This window comes from Gymnoscopelus braueri, assembly GCF_963280865.1.
Source record: "Gymnoscopelus braueri genome assembly, chromosome: 9".
NCBI classification, from domain to species: Eukaryota; Metazoa; Chordata; class Actinopteri; order Myctophiformes; family Myctophidae; genus Gymnoscopelus; species Gymnoscopelus braueri.
In genome coordinates this window covers 14,720,067-14,739,219 of record NC_137610.1, presented here as the reverse complement: position 1 = coordinate 14,739,219, position 19,153 = coordinate 14,720,067, and the positions used below count along the sequence as shown (strand labels likewise).

The window sequence follows — 19,153 nt, the reverse complement described above, 5'->3', positions numbered from 1 at the left end:
ATATGATATCGCACATAGGAGTCAGTCATTCGGTCTAAAGTTGTGTATGATTCTTTCTGACTACTTTCCTAAATCATGTGGCGCAGCCAGGCTCTCATCCCGTTAAAAGACAACTGACGTCATCTCTCTCTAAGACAACAGCGGAGGCCCTTTTGCTATGAAGGACAGTCCTCTCGTCCAATTGGAACCCGCAGCGTCTTTTGAGCAGCCAATGGCAGAAGGGGGGTGGGACCCGTTCCGGTCTCATACATGCCAGTGTCACGTGTATGAGGCAGGATCAGAGGGAGAGGTGTGGTGACCGGGGCTCGTTTGTTTTTATTTGGGGTTAAAGAAACAGGTGCGATGGAAATCAGTGTTGCCAAGTCTGCTTATTATAAGCGACTTTGGGCTTGTTTTTCTGTAAGGTTGCTCGTAAATATAGTTGCGGGTTGCGGTTTTTGGGCTTGTTTCTGAAGTGTAGTTGCTTGCTTGTTTGGGCTTGTTTTCTATGTTGCTTAAACCACTGGTTCTCTCAAACATGTTCAAATCAGAGTCACCCCCAAATTAATATGTATTCGTCCACCACGGACCTCCCTCTGAAAATATTTTGTCAGATTTGTGTTAAAATTTTTCAAAAAATATTCAAAATGTTTAACTTTTTTTCAAGATATTATTTTGAAAATAGCAGATCTACAAGCTCACAACGCGTCGCATCGCTTCTTTTGGGCTTGTTTTCATAGACCTGGTTGCAGTTATTTCTCTCACCAGATGGAAATAGGCAGAGGAATAGACACACAGATGGATGACAATCATGACATAAACCTCTAGTTTAGTTGTTCTAGTAACTAGGAGTACAAAATAAAATAAAACAATATTTAGAGATAATGGCAAGCACATGAAAGAACATCCTCTATTGCATTTCTATACAAATCTGTGGTGGAAAAAGTACTCAAGTTTTTTTACTTAAGTAAAAGTATTTACTTGAGTTAAAGTACAAAAGTATTGGTATCAAAATGTACTTAAAGTACCAAAAGTAGAATGTACTCATTATACAAAATGTCCCGTTACATGTCCCATACAAGTTTTCAAAATGTAAAACCTTGTATAAAAATTGTAAAATTGTACTCAAGTACATTACTTGAGTAAATGTACTTAGTTACTTTACACCACTGATAAAAAATAAGCATATGGAGGGGGTGGGGGTATTGTTGTACAATGGGGAGACATATGTCTCTTGTTGCGGACATTAGGTCTTACTTGTTACTTTCAGGGATAACAATAACAGATGGATTATGTTTGTTTGAAACTTTCATCACATAAACAAACCTTCAAACCTTTTCCAACTTTGATAACATGCAGCCAACCCAAGAATGTTTAAACCTACGAGACAAAGTAATAGATGAAGAAATGTCATGTAGCTACACTGTAATAGGCTCATCAATAAATGTCTTTAAAAAAGAACAAAGTGTCACTGTGTAACTATCTGTTACAGTATTTTCTACTGTAACATGTTGCCCTCAAGAGATGAGCTCTGCTCTCCCTAAAGGCTCCTCGGGGCTGTTGTCCTGAAGACGCTTGACTTGAGCTGTGCACTTTCATCACATCAGTATACTGTACAGTAGTACATACCTACCCTTGCAAAAAGGAAAGGTAACAATGTAAACACGAAAAAAGTGTAGTATCCTATTCTGTTTTTTATTTTTTATAAGTTTGGCTGTCACTGAATTACAGTATCAAACTTTATTTTTAAAGGCATTTCTGCCAATACAGTGGGGAGAGGGTCAGTCAGTGGGTGGGTTTGTGGGGGCATAAAAGACAGGACATGAACCAAATGCCCATTGTGTACCCTTACAGGTGTTGCACATAATATTAACTAGTTTGGGCATTAATTACAGCCTCACTCATTGGCCATTATATTATGCTTATTATGACTTAGGCCAATGACAGAAGAATTCAAGTTGGTTGGTCCACTACTTATTTAAACAATGCATATGTCCATTGTTTCACATGAAGCTATGTTCCTTGCATGACATTCTGTCTAGCATGTACATTTTCCCTAAATGTAAGCATACTTTCTGGCAGAATCTTTCATTTTTCCTCACCTGCTGTTTTTAATGAAAAACTTGCTTTAGATTTAGACAATTTTATGACCAATAGCTCCTTCAACCAATTACATTGGTTGAAATGAACCAGGCAGCAGATGTTGTTAAGCATTGGAATTCATCATCACAGTCAGTTCACTCTGACATATTAATGATTGAGTTCTACATATAGCATTTTCAATCATAGATTACTGATTACTGTTTTGCAGTACAGCAAAGATGATTACAACCTGTTGTACCCATCTTGCTTGCACCCACACTGAAAGTTACAGGCAAACGAGACACATCTACATTTGATTAAGAATTTGGTTTGTGGTTTTGTTCATAATTTAAGAAAGCCATTTTATTTGTTCCAGTTTATCATTAGCGTGTGTACAACAATGACTGGGAGACTTAAACATGTCAGAGAAAATAGCCCCCTATTGTTTTAGTTCATAAGGGTTCAGTCATGATGACTCATGAAGCAGTTGTCATTTATTAGTCGATGTCAGTTCAGACTGATGCCATCTGACAAAATGGACGCATCCCAACGAAGACAGCTTTCAACATGTTTGCAGCGGCACTTTGGGGTCCATATGCAGAGACGGAGAATACAGTACTTAATTAGCACAATGTTCTTCCCTTTCTCAAAACCCACTTCTACAGTGCAAATACGGAAGTAAAACTTTGGACTACTTGGTAAACAGAGGCATGCATTTGCATTGGCTATATAAATTGCCTGAATTGAATTTGTTTGTTTGTTGATGTACTGATTTGTACCAGAATATCTTTGTCCACATCACCACAAGGCATATAATAGCACATGTTGGATTTACTGTAAACAGCTGATGTCAATGGTTGCATTGTTTTAACCTGAATCAGCATCAATATGCTATACATTACATTGTGTACAAGCAGTACTTGGCAGCCCTCTTCGTGGGCTTGTGCCCAGAAATTTGCCCCACAAATATCTGAGGGAGCACAAGTATAACTAGATACTGTATGTGCACAAAAACACATTAATAGAGAACTTAGATAAAACAACGATTTCCAATTTCAAGACAGCTACAGTACATTTGTGAAAGGAACTAAACAACATCTATCAAAATAATCAAAGTTTTATAACTAAATAAAACCGAGGGCCTCGTCTCTTCCCCAGTGTGAATGGGCACTATGCCAGTGTCTGTGTCATAAAGTGTCTCACCTGTTTGGCGTAGGTTGCATTAATGCCTTCACAGAGCCTGCTGTATAAGGATCTCCAAAACTTTTTTCCCCCTCACTGCAAGTATTGACTTTCTTGATATTTTATTTTCCCTTTATCTACTGTAAAAAACAGCCCTTCTTCATTCTCTTGTCTTTGTTTCACTCTGCCCCTTGCTTAACCTCAAAGCCAGACCAGCTGGCTTTGGATGCACTCGTTTCAAGCCCCTCAGAGGCCTGACTTCGCACCCTGTTCCTCGTCTCGTCCCTCGGTCTTTCTGCGGGGAGGGAAGAGAGAGGGGGGACAGTGGTTTGAAGGGTAGGACCCCAGATGGACGTAGACATGTCGGGCATGCGTTATGTGACAGGGCTTGGCCACAGGGCTCACTAGACCAGCCTCAGCTGTCACTCATCTCTGCAGAAGGTGTGGAGGGTTTTTGGCTCTGCTTTTGCTTGTCATTAATATGAGTGGGGGTCGAACTCAAATGTGGTAATTTCCTAGAACATAATACAGCATAATTAGAAAATTTAAGCATTAATATTAGTGTGGAATTACTTTTTGGAAATGCTTATAAGTGCATGCTTATGCTTATAGCCATACAGACTAGTTAGGGCACTTTGTTTTGACAACAAAACATGAATGTTTGTTTTAACACACGATGTCGCATAATTATTCAGAATACTAAAATAAAATACGGTAAATAAAATGTAAAAGAGTCAAAATCCCCATCCCTTCCTTGATTTTTTATTAAGTGGAATAAATGTGGTTAATTTGTGATTATCTTCCCTCTAAAAAATAAAAAACAACTTACTGTACACAATAAACTATAGAAGTATTAAGTGATGCATTTCATCAAGTTGCACGGATACACGACACACACGATAACAAGTCGTTCCAGCAGGGCTCTGAGGCGAGACAGCTGGCATTTTCAACATCGTACCAAGACCACAAATAGACCCAGACACTTCTTTCTTTCCAATTAAAAAGGGGACCACAGCAAACACACCCCATGCGCAGTGAGCTTTATTAGACACTATGAGTAAAGTTTGATCTTGTATATGATATTGAAGAAAAAAAGATATAGATGCTTATATTGTAAATTAGGACGAGGGAGGGGGGGGGGGGGGGGTAGAGAACAGATCCCGGCATCAAACAATTTCCTAAGACCTCAATCTGGCCACATAGCCCAGAAATAACATTTCATTATCTGAGTCTCATTAAAATGGCTTCAAGGAATAACCCTCAAAAACCCTTTCCAATCTCTTCGTCATCCGGTTCGTCACCGGCAAGCACTCTTCACATTCAATCATGGGATATGTACTGGCAACAAATGACATAGAACGATCAATGATTTAATCTGTTTTGGCCAGTTTTGTAAATACTCTGTTAGGAAACCCATATCTATTTCCGACGTTTTCTTTCCATGCGAGGGGAGTTTATTTAAATCTTCTACCAACTGGATTTATTGAACAAAATGTCCACGTCTATCATAATTAAGATAGAGGACAGGAAAACATGCAGGCCTACGTGCAGAAGGTCAGTAAACGTTGGCATTCTCGCCGGAAATCACACAGAATCACATGGTCATTTAAAATAAAACTCAATCTGGTTCAATTGACCGTTTTAAAGTAATAAAACTTAATGTCCATCCGCAGAAATTTTGAGTGATAGGATCCATTTCAACTAAGTTGTCTCTGAGCAGACTGTGGCTATATGGGTTAGATAATCAAGTTGAGGGTCTAAAAATACTCTGTCTCACAGTCTGGATCACTTCTCTCATTACCCACTGTAATTAAAACTAACCAAGGCCTGCCAGCTCCAAGTAGCGGGGAAGAGCATGCAACTGTTAATGTGAAGGCATGGCATGTGTAATAAAGATCCTGTGTAATATCAGTTCTCTGGGGGGAAACTGAGGCAGACATACATACAGTAATGGAGCTACAAGCATACGGTTACATGCGGGTCAATCAAAAGGCATCCAGTTACGCATGGTGGTCGGACACGTACTGCAGCTCCAAAGAGCAAAGCATGCCTTCTCCATCAGAATACAACACAGTACAAATATTTATCTGAAAAATCAACAGAATGCTATATATCAGATTGTTATAATGGTTTACTAAGCTCCAGATGAAAATGACTTTTCCAACTTCACCAATAAAAGAATAAAAAAGGACTTGCAATGTATTCAGAGATGTTGTTGTTCCCTTGTTTAAGATAGTGTTCACAGAGCAAGTGCAGGATATACTGCACGATATATAGCAGCTTCTGAGCTATTCTAAAGACGCAATGTGATGGCATGCAGGATTCTTTATAATGAGTTGACGATCTCTCCTGAGATTAACGGTCTCCAGGGACCCATGGTTCCTGAATCGATTCAGCTCTGTTCATCAAACCGCCGAATGCCTCTCAACTCTGCGAGGCAGAGGAGCACTCATACTGTATTGTCTGTTGTTTGTTTTGTGGACAGACCCATTCTCCTATATATGGTGCAGAGACCCAGGCATATAACACAACTCCCTTAATTACAGTCTCTCTAACGTTTCACAGGCTCTATATAGCTTCATTTATAAAATGTAGCCTGTGTCGTACTGAGCTCATTAAAAATTGAACAAGGTCAGAAATGAAGCTACTCTCACCATTACTCATTTTGTCCCTAATTTCAAGTATTATTTAATTAATCATCTGCAATGGCTGTCAAATAATTCATTGTCATTTAGGGTGATATTAGCAGATTTCGGTGATAAACATACCCCTGCTGAAAATCCTCTTTGATTTAACCACTCATCGCTTTTTCCTTGTCAGTGCCAGATACACTATGAACTCTGTGCTATAAGGTTTCCATAGTCTTGGACATACGCGTGGTCTCAGCTCCGGGGCTTGTATTACTGTGGCCAGCAAATTGATGTCATTTTAGATTTTTAATTGGAAAATTGTCTAAAGTATTTAACTTCTAATTCATAGTATTCTGGGTCTTTGAAATTACTTGATTATTGCGTAAAAAAGAGAAGAAGCTCTGTGTGTGTGTGTGTGTGCGTGTGCGTGTGCGCGTGCGCACGCGTGTGTGTGTGTGCCCGCGCGCCACCAAAGATTCAGCAGGTGCCATCATGTCACTTTTCTCACCATCTTCAGAGCGAGGACAACTTGAAGAAGAAGAGTCGGATCAAGGGAGCCTGCCAAAGGCAGTGCGTGGGTGAGACCAGTGTAATTTCTGCCTTTCAACCAATTCTCCCTGGCATTTTAGCCATGACTCCACATCAAGCTACTGCCACTGTAATTCATTTTGTCAGACTGTACAGAGAGAAAAGCTAAAGATATCCGGATATGCCACCGCTGTTTACCCACAGGCAGTATTTAGTAAAGTCACGCTGTTCAACGCGCACAATGGCTGTTATAATGTTCAGGCTTTTCCAACAAGATGGTATACTAACTGGGTCCCAGGTAGTGCACGGAATATGAAGTGATCTGTCATCTGTGGTGCCAAACCTCGTTCACTAATCCCAAGAATATCACATTATTATGCTTTTATTGGAGCATTTGAACATGGAGCATAACATTTTCATGTTCGTCACTGTGCAGTCAGCGCAGTAATACATGATGTTTGTTTAAAAAAGAAAAACATGTCTACGATAACGTAGCAAGTAGTCGACAAGTAGACTTTGTCTAAGCTTTTGTGACTCACACCAGGCATTGTGTGTATCCCCAACTATAATCCACGAGAGATAATTTGGTATTCATGTTTTACAAATGCGCTTGAGCAAAATCCCGGGATCTTTTTTGGCAAGTGCAGACGAGGGGGCCGCTCGCACGTCATCCACCGTGAAAAGGCAGAAGGATGGTTGGGGCGAGGCTGGGCTTTGTCTTATGAACACAGCTGAAAGTCAGTGCCATATCCTCAGCTTTGCTTTTTCCGCCTTTGTCACAGACTTTGTCTTTCCAGTGTTTTAACTGGTCTCTCAAAGGTAAATAGAGGCTCAACACGGGGCTGGGGGGGGGGTTGCATGCAGTTTGCCTATACAACAGGTAATAAATTTGCGTGTCAGGCCTGCGCGTCACAGATTAAACACGCTTTGTTTAGGATGATTTATGAGCGCGATTCAGGCCTGCGCGTCACAGATTAAACACGCTTTGTTTAGGATGATTTATGAGCGCGATGTCGTGCTGGGGTGCACTTGGGCTGTGAGGGGAGCTCAAGGTTTGATGGCGGCGAGGGGGTAGCAGGTGGGGCGGTGGGTTGGAGAGTGTCAGATTTGTCTTACAGGAAGACTGATCTGTAGCTGCTCCGAGGGTGCCCACTGCAACACACACCTCTGTCATTAATCACAACCACAGCCTCCGAGTATGGAGCTGCTTTGTCTTTTCTCTTCCACTCCATAGCGCTGCAAGCTGTCACCAGCCTGAGAAAAGCTTCCTTCAGAGGAACTCTCAAGGAATAAAAGAAACTGACTGGCCCTTCTGAAACTATGTGTATTCCCACTGAGAGAGAGAGAGAGAGAGAGATTTAACCCATTCAATCCGGCAACGCGTCTGTCTGTGTCACTTTAAAGATTCCTTTGGGCTATTCAAAAATAGAGTACTATGAGCTTGTAGATCTGCTGTTTTTTTTTTAAATCTTGAAAATTTGTGCAAATCTTTGAATATCTATATATTTGTCAAAGCGAAACATCTTAACTCTGGGGGATTCTACAAATGTCTTCTGAATCCAAAATGTTTTGGTTTTTACTTATGTCGCTATAATATCAGTGGTTCTCAAACCTTTACATGTCAAAGGACCCCCAAAAAGATATGTATTTGGCCGCAGACCCCCATCTCAAAATACGTTGTTTCAGGGACCCCCCCAGAAGCAAAGACTTGATTTACAAATGTTCGCTATAAATATATATATATATATATTGAAAGATTTGCAAAAAAAAATCAAGATTTTCTAAAATAGCAGATGCCGCGCTACGAGCTTGTAGATCTGCTATTTTTGAATAGGCCAAAGTAATCTTAAAGTGACACAGATGCGTTCCCGGTCTTAAAGGGTTAAAGCGGCAGCGCTCAACAAGGACCCTCTACTACCCATTTTTTATCTCCACCTCCTCGTGGTATTCCAGCTGTTCCATGACAATATTCCTTCCCCCGCCGACCTATTTGTCACACCGCGTCCAAGGCACCAAAAAAGAAAATCCATCAATAACTTAAGAAGTCAACTGATCTATGAGTTCTTACATTTATATTGCACGGTGACACGTACGACTCACTGCCTTTTCTCTGATAACGCAATCGGGAGGCTTTCTCAATGTCCACGCCGGTCCTCCTTCAGATGGTCTCTGGTCTGGATACACAGTATTAAGATACAGTAATTCACTTCTCCTTGGGAAGAAGGGGCTGATTCAACGGGGAATGCAGCAAGATGTGCTGAATTATAAACCAAAAAAGATTGACTGTTGATGCTTCCTCATAGGTGATCACACGGGGCTCACGGGGCTCACGTTAGATCATAATCTAAAGGCTGAAGAAGATACTACAGTACATGTGCCATACTGTAGCAACGATAGTGTTAAACTATCATTTTTCTTTCTGGAGGTGAATGGTTCTTCTTGTACCAGAAGTTGAATTGTAGATGACAGACCTATTGAAATTACTGCACAAATGACACACATGGCAGACAAATTGAACTTACATTTTCTAGGACTTGATGTTTGGGCTTTATATTGCTGTACTATGGCTGTACAATTACAACTGTAATGTGTGTGTGTGTGTGTGTGTGTGTGTGTGTGTGTGTGTGTGTGTGTGGCTTTCCAAGATAAACATTCTAAGTACCAACCGCTACTTAGAATCATAACAAGCTTTGGGTACAGATGTAGATTATGCATACTCATATTTTGGAAGCCTGGGCCATGTATACAGACTGACCACGAGGGGCCTGGCATGACAAAGAGCAAAGCAAAACAACTTGCTAAATATTGCTCTGTTTCAGCTGTTATAGGCAGTTTGTCTGTGTGGAGGAGAAGCTGCTATATGTACCGCACGTGCACACACACGTGCACACACACACACACACACACACACACACACACACACACACACACACACACACACACACACACACACACACACACACACACACACACACACACACACACACACACACACACACACACACACACACACACACACACACACACACACACACACACACACACACACACACAGAACTCTCGACAAGAACATCCAAGGTCTCACTGACATTTGTCAAAAACGGAGTCCAAACCTCCCTATTGGTTGGATAGTTTTTGTTGCATAATTATTCATGGTGCATTCGATACAATGATGGCCATAGTACATTGGCAGTGGCAGTAACAATACATGATGGATGACCCTAGTACTGTGACAGTGCAGACAAAAAAAGCTAGGAGTGTTGCAAGGTCCTGAGATGAGGACAAAAACATAATAACAGACAATCAAAACCGCCACATTTTTAAATAACAGTCTCTCAAATCATGAACACATTATGACAACTATGCAGTGCTGTTCACCATGGATGGCCTTCAGTAGCATGGTGATAGTGAGGGCATAGGGAGAAGACCACTCCATGTCATTCCCAAAAGAGTATACGTGGCAACAGAAGATGCATGAAAATAGGGACAAGGACCTCATCTGGACGGCTGGTATGGACTGCAAGTCAAAGACAATCTTTTTTTAAAGAAGGATGGTTCATAATGTGGAGACACTAATAGAGCCATGCGGTATAGTAATCGCTATTTTAAATGGATGGGCATACTCCACTTTGGCAGGGGCGGACTGGCCATTTGGCGTACCGGGCAAATGCCCGGTGGGCCGCTGAGCCAGTGGGCCGCTGGGCCAGAATTTTTTTTTATAATAATAAAAAAATTGCTCCCTTTTTAGGATTACTACGGTCATTTCCGGGTCGCGCGGTCCAATTATTAGTTACGTTAATCTTTGGGCTGGGATGCTTTCCAGCAGGGGCCTCAGTGCGGCTGCAGAGTTTATGTGCAGGGCTGGGCTGAAACAGTGAAACGCTCCCCCCCCCATTGACAAAACGCTCCCCCCCCCCCCCCCCCCCGTTGACAAAACGGCCCGGGGGGGGTGGGCCGGTTCGGACCAAAATGCCAGGGCTGAATTTTGGTCCCAGTCCGGCCCTGCACTATGGCCTCTATGACCTGCATCAAAACAGCTTGTTTTTTTTCTCCCAGGTTTGCATTTTAATGTACTTGTATGCTGAGAGATTCCTTGAAACTGTGAAATTGTCACGTCAAAATTTATATTTTTACCTCATTGAAATAAGGGCTAAAATTGGCCATGTACCCTGGGCATCTCATAAACAGTTAATTTTTGAATAAAAACCCTCGTTGGTCAGGAAGGGGGAATAACGATCTGTCAAAATACAGCTTGGGTCCACAAAGGCATGCTTTCACTGCGGAGGGCCAGATATGTGTAAGTATATAATTGCACGCACTGTTTAACATTTATTACATTCAGTACACCATTGCGGTTTGTTTATCGTAACATCCCGAGCAAACAGAGCTAATGTGTGCCTAGGCAAATATTTGCGGCACTATATCAAATTCAGCGACCAAATTAGGGGATATCAGAGGGGCCAAATAGGGTCGTGTGTGAAATAACAAGGTTGTTAGTCCATCCTGTGTTGCATACACAGATTGGCCTATCACATGAGTGAGTTGAAGTGTTTGCACACAGAGCTTCGCCGCCTGCGGGCTCATATATCACACTGTGCCTTATTAAGAGCTTTAACAAAATGTAGCTTTCACTAAACACCGCCCCCCACACACACACACACCCCCTTTCTCAACCCTGTACAGGCCAGGTAGTCTTCAGGATGTCCATTTTAACATACCGCTCTGCCTTAATGACTAGACTCCCTGAACAGTTATAGGTGCCGTGTGCATTTGCTCCGTTAGATCAGTGGTTCTCAACCTTTTCAGGCCGTGAACCCCCTGCAAAATAATCATATTTGAACTGGGGACCCCCCACCCTGATATGCATTTGGAATTGTAGGAGTTGAGGCATTACATTTAGTTTGACTCTGTTCCACAGATAAACAATGCGAGGTGTTGTTAGCGTGTACATTGGCTTTTTTCAAACATTTTGCCTCTTTCTTATATTATTTGACAATTTGACCAATGTTTGACCAATCTTTATAGGATAGTTTGCTAATTACTTTTGATGTAGTAATGGTCTTTTTCTTTCTTTTTATTTAGGTATTAAAAAAGTCTTAAAAGTCCTCAAATTATCACTTCACTGTCATCTGTGGTGCCCCCCCCCAACCCAAATCATGCGGGGACCCCTCTGGGGGGTCCCAACCTACAGGTTGAAAACAACTGTGTTAGATAGAAGAACAAGGGCTATCACCTTTTACATTACATTACATTACAGTCATTTAGCAGACGCTTTTATCCAAAGCGACTTACACTAAGTGCATTCAACATAGGTAGGGAACGAAACTACTAATCACCAGAAGTCTTAAGTGAATTGTCTTCTAAAACAAGCAACTCGCTTCCCATCTCGCACATCTAGCTTCCCCAATTGTAGGGTGATTTCACGTTATGATTTAAAAGAGACAGCTATAGACTTTGTAATAATGATTTAATATCTGCAAAATCAGTCAATAACTAAAGCGGTCTTGAATTGTTCCTACAACACGTCTTGCCACTTAATGGTTTGAATGCAGTTCAGCTGCGTATAACATTATATTTCTCAATGATATACGTATCTGGATGCAAATTATCGATGAAACCATTCAAAAGCAATAAATAAGACAATGCTAAAACATTTTGTACAGAAAATAGTGTTTAAACCCATTCAATCCGGGAAAGCATCTGTGTCATTTTATATTTTAGCTGAATATATAGCAATTAGCAACATATGTTTTTCAGGAAACTGTTTAGAAGACTCTAAATGAGTTAAATCAACCAAACAACAAACACCCTTTGAACGGATTAACATCAAAAATTGTCAAACATGTTAACACAATATGCAATACAATATTAATTGTGCTGCAGTCCAAGCACACAAGCACCCAGTAAATGGTGCATTTATATAGCGTCTCTATCCAAAGCGCTTTACAATCAATGTGCATTACGTTCATCCATTCACACACACATTCATACACCAACGGTGGGAGGAAACAATGCAAGGCACCTGCTCATCGGGAGCAAATAGGGGTTCTTGCTCAAGGACACTCTGAGCCACTGCCGCCCAGTGCTAGCCTAGGATGTTATGTTTATGTTAGCATCTCGCTAGCACTAGCAACGTGCTAGCGAGAGTCGATGTTACGGGCATAGGAAGTGGGAGTCATCCTCAACCAACCAGAGTGCAGTGACCGTCGCTCCAAATGTTATGCGGAGCGGGCGGGGGTGACGGACAGATCGGTGAACCAATGGGATCCCACACATTCTCTCTCCGGAGATGTTAAACCCGCCCCTCTATGCCAGATATCAGACACGCTAGGGCAGTCTAATGTGACTGTAGCGTAGCCACGTAACATGGGGACGCATCCAATCACAATCGCCAGGGGAGGTGCTTTACCCTGGTATTTACGAGCACAGCTACGCCAATGGCCACCCCCCTCACATGGCCTGTCTAAGCGATGTGATTGGTTAAAAAAAACTTGAACCTGGATTTGATTGGTTCTGGCACACAGACAAACTTTTCCATCCTAAATTCTTACTCTGTGGCGAGACAAAAATGAATGCCGATGTTAAGGCTGTCCTTAGTGAGCTCTGCATGGACATATGTTGCCTACGATCTTTCTCTCTCACAGCTCATACACAGCTCATACAGTACGTATAAGCTAATCAGAAATCCCTGTCAACAGACTCAACCTGTCCAGCTTCAGAGGATTTTATTGGACATGATTCTGTTTTAGAATTCAATAAATAAAATGATTTTGATGTGTATAACAAATTATGCATTAGGCACTTGAATCCGGAGAGAGGAAACTTTTGTTGGACTATATTTGATATCTTCTTTTAAACATGAAGAGAACAGAGGATGTTCCATTAATTTGCACACATGCTGGTGACCACACTAAGAAACATCATGCTGTACCAAATTCCACAGTCACACAGACAATCCAGTTACTTATATATGTGATACAAAAGCAAATGAGCAGTGGTCCAAAATAGCCAACCGCCGACCCATAAATCGATTATCTACAGCAAGCGCACTGCCCCATTCAAACAAGTTCATTGTGATCATTCTGAAAGTTGTGATGTATGCTGGGTGTAGCCCCCCGTTCTCTGTATACTATTCCTGCACACTGGTCACCAAAATAGTAAGAGTCCATTTTATTCATAGCATGCTGGGAATTCCCCTCTATTTCCCATGCTCTTGACCTCCCACCCCTATTGTATGAGCGAGCACGGGGTCCAGGGCCGATGGAGCCCATGTGGCTCTGCCAGGGCTGACAGATCGGCTCTTCATGCCCTCTGCTGCTCCGTCTGCACTGCGGCTCCATTGTTCTGCCCTGCCAGGCCCAGCCATGGGGCACACCTCACCATTGTGTCTGACAGACCTGCAACCCGATACCATGGACGGCAGGCGCCTGCACTCCATCCCCACGGAACAGCGTGTGGCGCAATGTATCTGTGTGTGTGTGTGCGTGTGCGTGTGCGTGTGCGTGTGTGTGTGTGTGTGTGTGTGTGTGTGTGTGTGTGTGTGTGTGTGTGTGTGCACATGTGTGCAGGCAACTGCATGTGAATGCGTGTGTGTGTGTGTGTGTGTGTGTGTGTGTGTGTGTGCACACGTTCACATGTAACTGCTGCATTACGGCAGAGACAGCTCTGCTACACATCGGGTGAGATTTGAACATGAAGACATATCCAACCTCTGTCGAGTCTTTTTTGCAGCTGAGCTGCTGTATCGATGCCTTGTACAAACCATTCACTGTTGGCCATCGGGATTGATTCGTGATACAAGGGAGTATCAATGTGGTTGTCAGTGTGGCACGGGATAGGACACACCGTACACGGTAAAAATCCTCAGCGTACGGGCCGTTTGGTTCCATTTGTACACTCTCTGAGTTAAATGAACACTGAGGATTTTTACGGTGTGTCAGGATGCATGCCTCCAGCACAAGCCCCACCGCCCCCATTTTGAAACACGCGCACTCCTATAGGCCTCAGTCACATCTTCAGCAGCGCACGAGGGGAGGAGGAGGAGGGGGAAAAAAAGAAAATCCTGACACCCTCTCTCTCACCTCCACAGAGAAGTGAGAAAAACTGAACCCGAGAAAGCCTACGGTGCACAGACACAACACAACAGCCCGTGCGCTTCAAAGCGGGCCCTAACCGAGCGGAGGGGAGGACGAGTTGCCGTTGCCGTTTCGCAGAGGAACTGTGCTCTTTTCATGCAACACACAAGATGATTAAAGAGTTCAACACAGCAAGCAGACTAATGACTCCACTGGGCTGCACAGGAGCTCAGGAGAGACGAAGGCAGGGCCTCTGGAGAATACGCACTGAAACGAGGATAGGCTCTAAAATATACAAATTTATGCATCAAAAATGCAGTCTTTTTTATGCCAGTCCTTGTGCGTGCGCACGCGTGAGTGTGAGTCTGCGCAGGTGGCAGGAGAGAGTGAGGAAGGGTGAGAGAGAGAGAGAGAGAGAGAGAGAGAGAGAGAGAGAGAGAGAGAGAGAGAGAGAGAGAGAGAGAGAGAGAGAGAGAGAGATGGGAGGTCTGACAGGGTTGTTCTGAGAGCTGAAAAACACAAACTGTGTGTGTGAAGCACTCTGGGTAAACCACAAATCAACGTGAATCAACCAGACCTGAGGAATGTCAAGTTTATTTCACTAATAACCCTGATAACCTAACACATATTTTCAATGTCAGTAGTTAGTAATAAGGTCGTTTTTAACACTTCAGACAAGAGGTAAAAATTACCATACAATGCCCTACTATTAATCTGCAATGTCCTATTAAACTACTGTACTGCAAATCATACCGCACTGCTACATCCCGCTAAACCATGCCCATCCGGGTCAAACACCTGGTTTTTAGCTATGGTTTTTAGTGAGTCCCCTTACAACAGTGGTTCTCAAAGTGGGGTTCCAGGGGGTCCCCAGCAAAATTAGTTAATGTTGGTCAAAATCAGTTGAACCACTTTAACCATATATACATCAGCTATTTGTAGTAGTAGTAGTAGTAGTAGTAGTAGTTATTTAAGAAAAACAAATCTTGAAATATTTTGGAATACTAAATTCTCAGGCCACTACACAACCTCCAAATCCAGCCCTGTTGGGCTGATCAGAGGAATGGTCACCGAGTTATGGCCATTTGAAGTGTTAAACAGCTGTAACACTGCTGTAGTGCCCCTTATGTGTGCAATTTAGGTTTTTTGATGTGACTATTGTCATGGCAGACACCTGGGGGGTGTTTGTGCCAAGTTTGGAGCGGATTGGAGAAACAGTGTGAACATGGCCCCCGGGGGGTCCCTGATGTGGGCCCCTAGAAGCCAAAAGTCCCCCAAGTGGGACTATTATTGTGATGGGAAACACGATCACAATAGTGATGGGTGGCCCCTGAGGGTCCCTAATGTGGCCCCTGGGGGTCCCTAATGTGGCCCATGGGGGTTCCTAATGTGGCCCATGGGGACCACACGTAGCCCCTGGTTCAGCTAATATGATGGCAGACCCCTGACCAGTGTTTGTGCCAAGTTTCGTGCAGATCAGAGCAACGGTGCTCCTCGCAAGTCTGCATGTTACGCCCACCATCCACCTTCCACCCACCGTTCACCCACCCTCTAGGCAATTTTAATATAGGATTTAAAATTTAATTTCTTACGTTTTAACAACACATGTATGTATAGAGGTCCCTAGCTAGCACACAATATTTTCAGATGGGGGTCTGTGGCCAAATACATATTAATTGACATTGACCATTGGCATAAGAAGTGATGAGGAAGCCAATTTTTCACTTTTGCCAAATTTAAGCCGTTTATTAGAATTATGTTTGTGAGCTCTCACTCAATTAACTCACTTGCTGTGAGAGTGGAAATGCCCACATCCATTTTTCTCCTGGGCGGGTGACTAATAGACTCATAGATCTCAAATTGCAAACAGGCTTTGGCCATTGGCAGCAATATGCAGAGACAAGCTGAGAAAGCTGATTCTTCCCTTTTTTCCTAAATTCAAGCTGTTTATTAGAATCTCTCTGAACTCTGACTCAAGACTGCTGCGGGTGGGCAGAGGGAAGTGTGACTCATGGTCATGGAAGTCGTGCCAGGGTTAATTGATCGGCAGGTGTTGTCTAAAGTGGTCCTCTTTATAGTAGCATGCTCAGTACCAGGGCTCAGGGCTATACACACACACACACACACACACACACACACACACACACACACACACCTCCACTCCAGGGACGATGCCAGAGACAGAGCTGGCTCAACAGCGCAAAGTTATTAACCCATTAAGACCTGAGGCCCATTCTACAAATGCCTTCTAAATCAGTAGTTCTCAAACCTTTTTGTGTCAAGGACCCCCAAATTGATATATATATATATATATAGATGGCCGCGGACCCCCCATCTGTTGTGCCAGGGACCCCCAGAAGAGAAGACTTGTGTCATGTTCATGTGTGTGGCGTACGTGGGGTCAATAAAGCACGGAAGCTTTAATTACAAAACAGAATTGTATAGAAGCTGATTTATTAGCATTATTGCCACAGGCTATGGGCTCTGCAGTGCCAGTTGTGGTCCAAAGTACACTGTTTCCCAATGTTGACCCATGTTTGGGTCGTGGGCCAATTATTTCAAAAACAAATCACAACTTTTAAAATAATCAAATAATCATATATAAATAAAATATAAAAACATTACTTGTTTTTAATAAGATATTAAAAACAAGTGCTGAAAATAGCAGATCATCAAGCTCACAATGCAGCACGTTGTGAGCTTGTAGATCTGCTATTTTCACAATTTTTTCTTTTAGTTTGGTAACCAACTGGACTAGTATATAAAGATTGCTGTTTCCTTTTGGCCAAATGAGCCATAGACTGTCACCACCACACTAGAAGCAACCAGGCTGTATGTATAGTGCAGCCTTACCACTGAAAACTGTACCACTTTGTACAGTTTTGTTCACAAATTGCACACATCCTACTATCCTACGATAATCCTATGAAAACCGTATTGTGATTGGTCAAAAAAAGATAGCTTCTTCGGTGGCACGGTGGCTCTAGGCTCTCCCTAGGCTGGCAGAGGGAGTGTAGCGCCCATGATTACTTAGACAATTGGCATTGGGTGAAAAAATGGGTTGCAAAATCGTGGGATAAAAATGTTGAAAAAAGATAGCTTCCGGGGAATCCAAAGTAAGTCCCAAGTAACTTATAGAGACTTTTGGCTGTATAGTTATTTTTAAGGCTTTTATCCTCATGCCGAAAAGGCTGGGAACGACCTTGCACACAGGCATTGGCCAATAGCAATGCATACGCAGCGGTTGAGGAAGTCGATTCCCAAATTTACAATGTTTATTGTTTATTATTAGCAATTTCGCCACTGGATCTATTGTCGCTGTCCCTGGGCCTGCAGGCTGTGAGCGAGATCCCATAGCCAGGATGTACGGCGGCGAAATTGGGCGAGTGACTCACGGGAGAAACCGCCAGCAGAGAGAGAGAGAGAGAGAGCTGACTCAACCACCGTACAAAGTAAGCACATAGCACGCCAGCAAGGGCTGTCGTAGTTCATGTTACGGGTGTACTCAATAAAGTGCAGAACTTTTAATTACAGAACGGTCTCATCAATTGTGTCGGCAAGAACCCACATTAGTACTCAGCGTGCTACAGTGATGTAAATTATATAATGCCCCAACATGCCCCCAGGACCCAGTTGGCTACAGCTGAAGTTGGCACGCGCCAAAAGTATGGTACTTCAGTTAAGTTAGGACCAAAATGGCATTTTGATAGTCAATTTTAAATGGACTGCATTTATATAAAGCCTTTCTCAAAAGCGCATTACAAGGTATGTCACATTCACCCATTCACACACATTCTCACACAGGGCGGCAGAGGGAAACCATGCAAGGCACCAATAGTGTTGATTTTGACAGCACATTTTGATTCAGCTTTAGTCATAGTCTTTTGAATCAAATTCCATTTAGTTTTAGTCATAATTTTAGTCATCTGAAATGTTATGTTTGTCTAGTTTTAGTTAGATTACATATCATAAGATTATAGTCGACTAAATCTACAGTTGATTTAGTCGACTAAAATGTATTTAGGCGGTGCCTTGATGGCGTCGTAACGGCAGATTTTACACTTGTTGCATGCTGAAAATAGCCGATCTACAAGCTCACAACGCGTCGCGCTGCGACGCGTTGTGAGCTTGTAGATCGGCTATTTTCAGAGCGCAACACCTGAGCGCAACCAAACATAAAATGACTTGTCTTTTAGTGTCTACTGGATCTCTTCTCCACTCGTCCCTCCCTAACATTTTATGTCTAGTTTTTATTTGTTGATGAAATCGTCAATAAATGTAGTCTTGGTTTTAGTCATCATAGCTTAGTTTTTATTTAGTTTTTTATTTAGTTTTTGTCAGTGAAAAAAAGTAGTCGACGACATTTTTCGTCATAGTTTTAGTCGACGAAATCAACACTGGGCACCAACCTGCTCATCAACAGCAGTTATGGGGTTCAGCTGTCTTACTCAAGAACACTTCGACCAGCAGCTAGGAGGACGAGCTGGGGAATCGAACAGGGAGCCAGTGTCAACCCGTGGATTAACTTGTACCTGTAATAATGGTGACGATAGTTTTCCAAACATATTACAGTAGTCACGGAGGCTACGGTCTCGATGTATACACAGCCTGCAGATTTGATTCTTCCTGCGGATAAACGGACACCATTGGGGTCCCTTTGCGAGAGGTGACAGAGTG

At 42.7% G+C, this 19,153-nt stretch overlaps 1 protein-coding gene across 14 annotated transcripts in view; it reads right to left on the bottom strand.

Annotated features, from left to right (window-relative positions):
• mef2aa (myocyte enhancer factor 2aa) overlaps window positions 1-3,534 on the bottom strand; it is a 96,461-nt gene extending 92,927 nt beyond the window's left edge. For all 14 annotated transcript variants that reach the window (XM_080437895.1, XM_080437905.1, XM_080437903.1 and 11 more), the window contains exon 1: window positions 3,265-3,534. The gene's annotated coding sequence lies outside the window, so the exon portion shown is untranslated. The remainder of the gene's footprint in view (window positions 1-3,264) is intronic.
• Window positions 3,535-19,153: the final 15,619 nt, after the last annotated feature.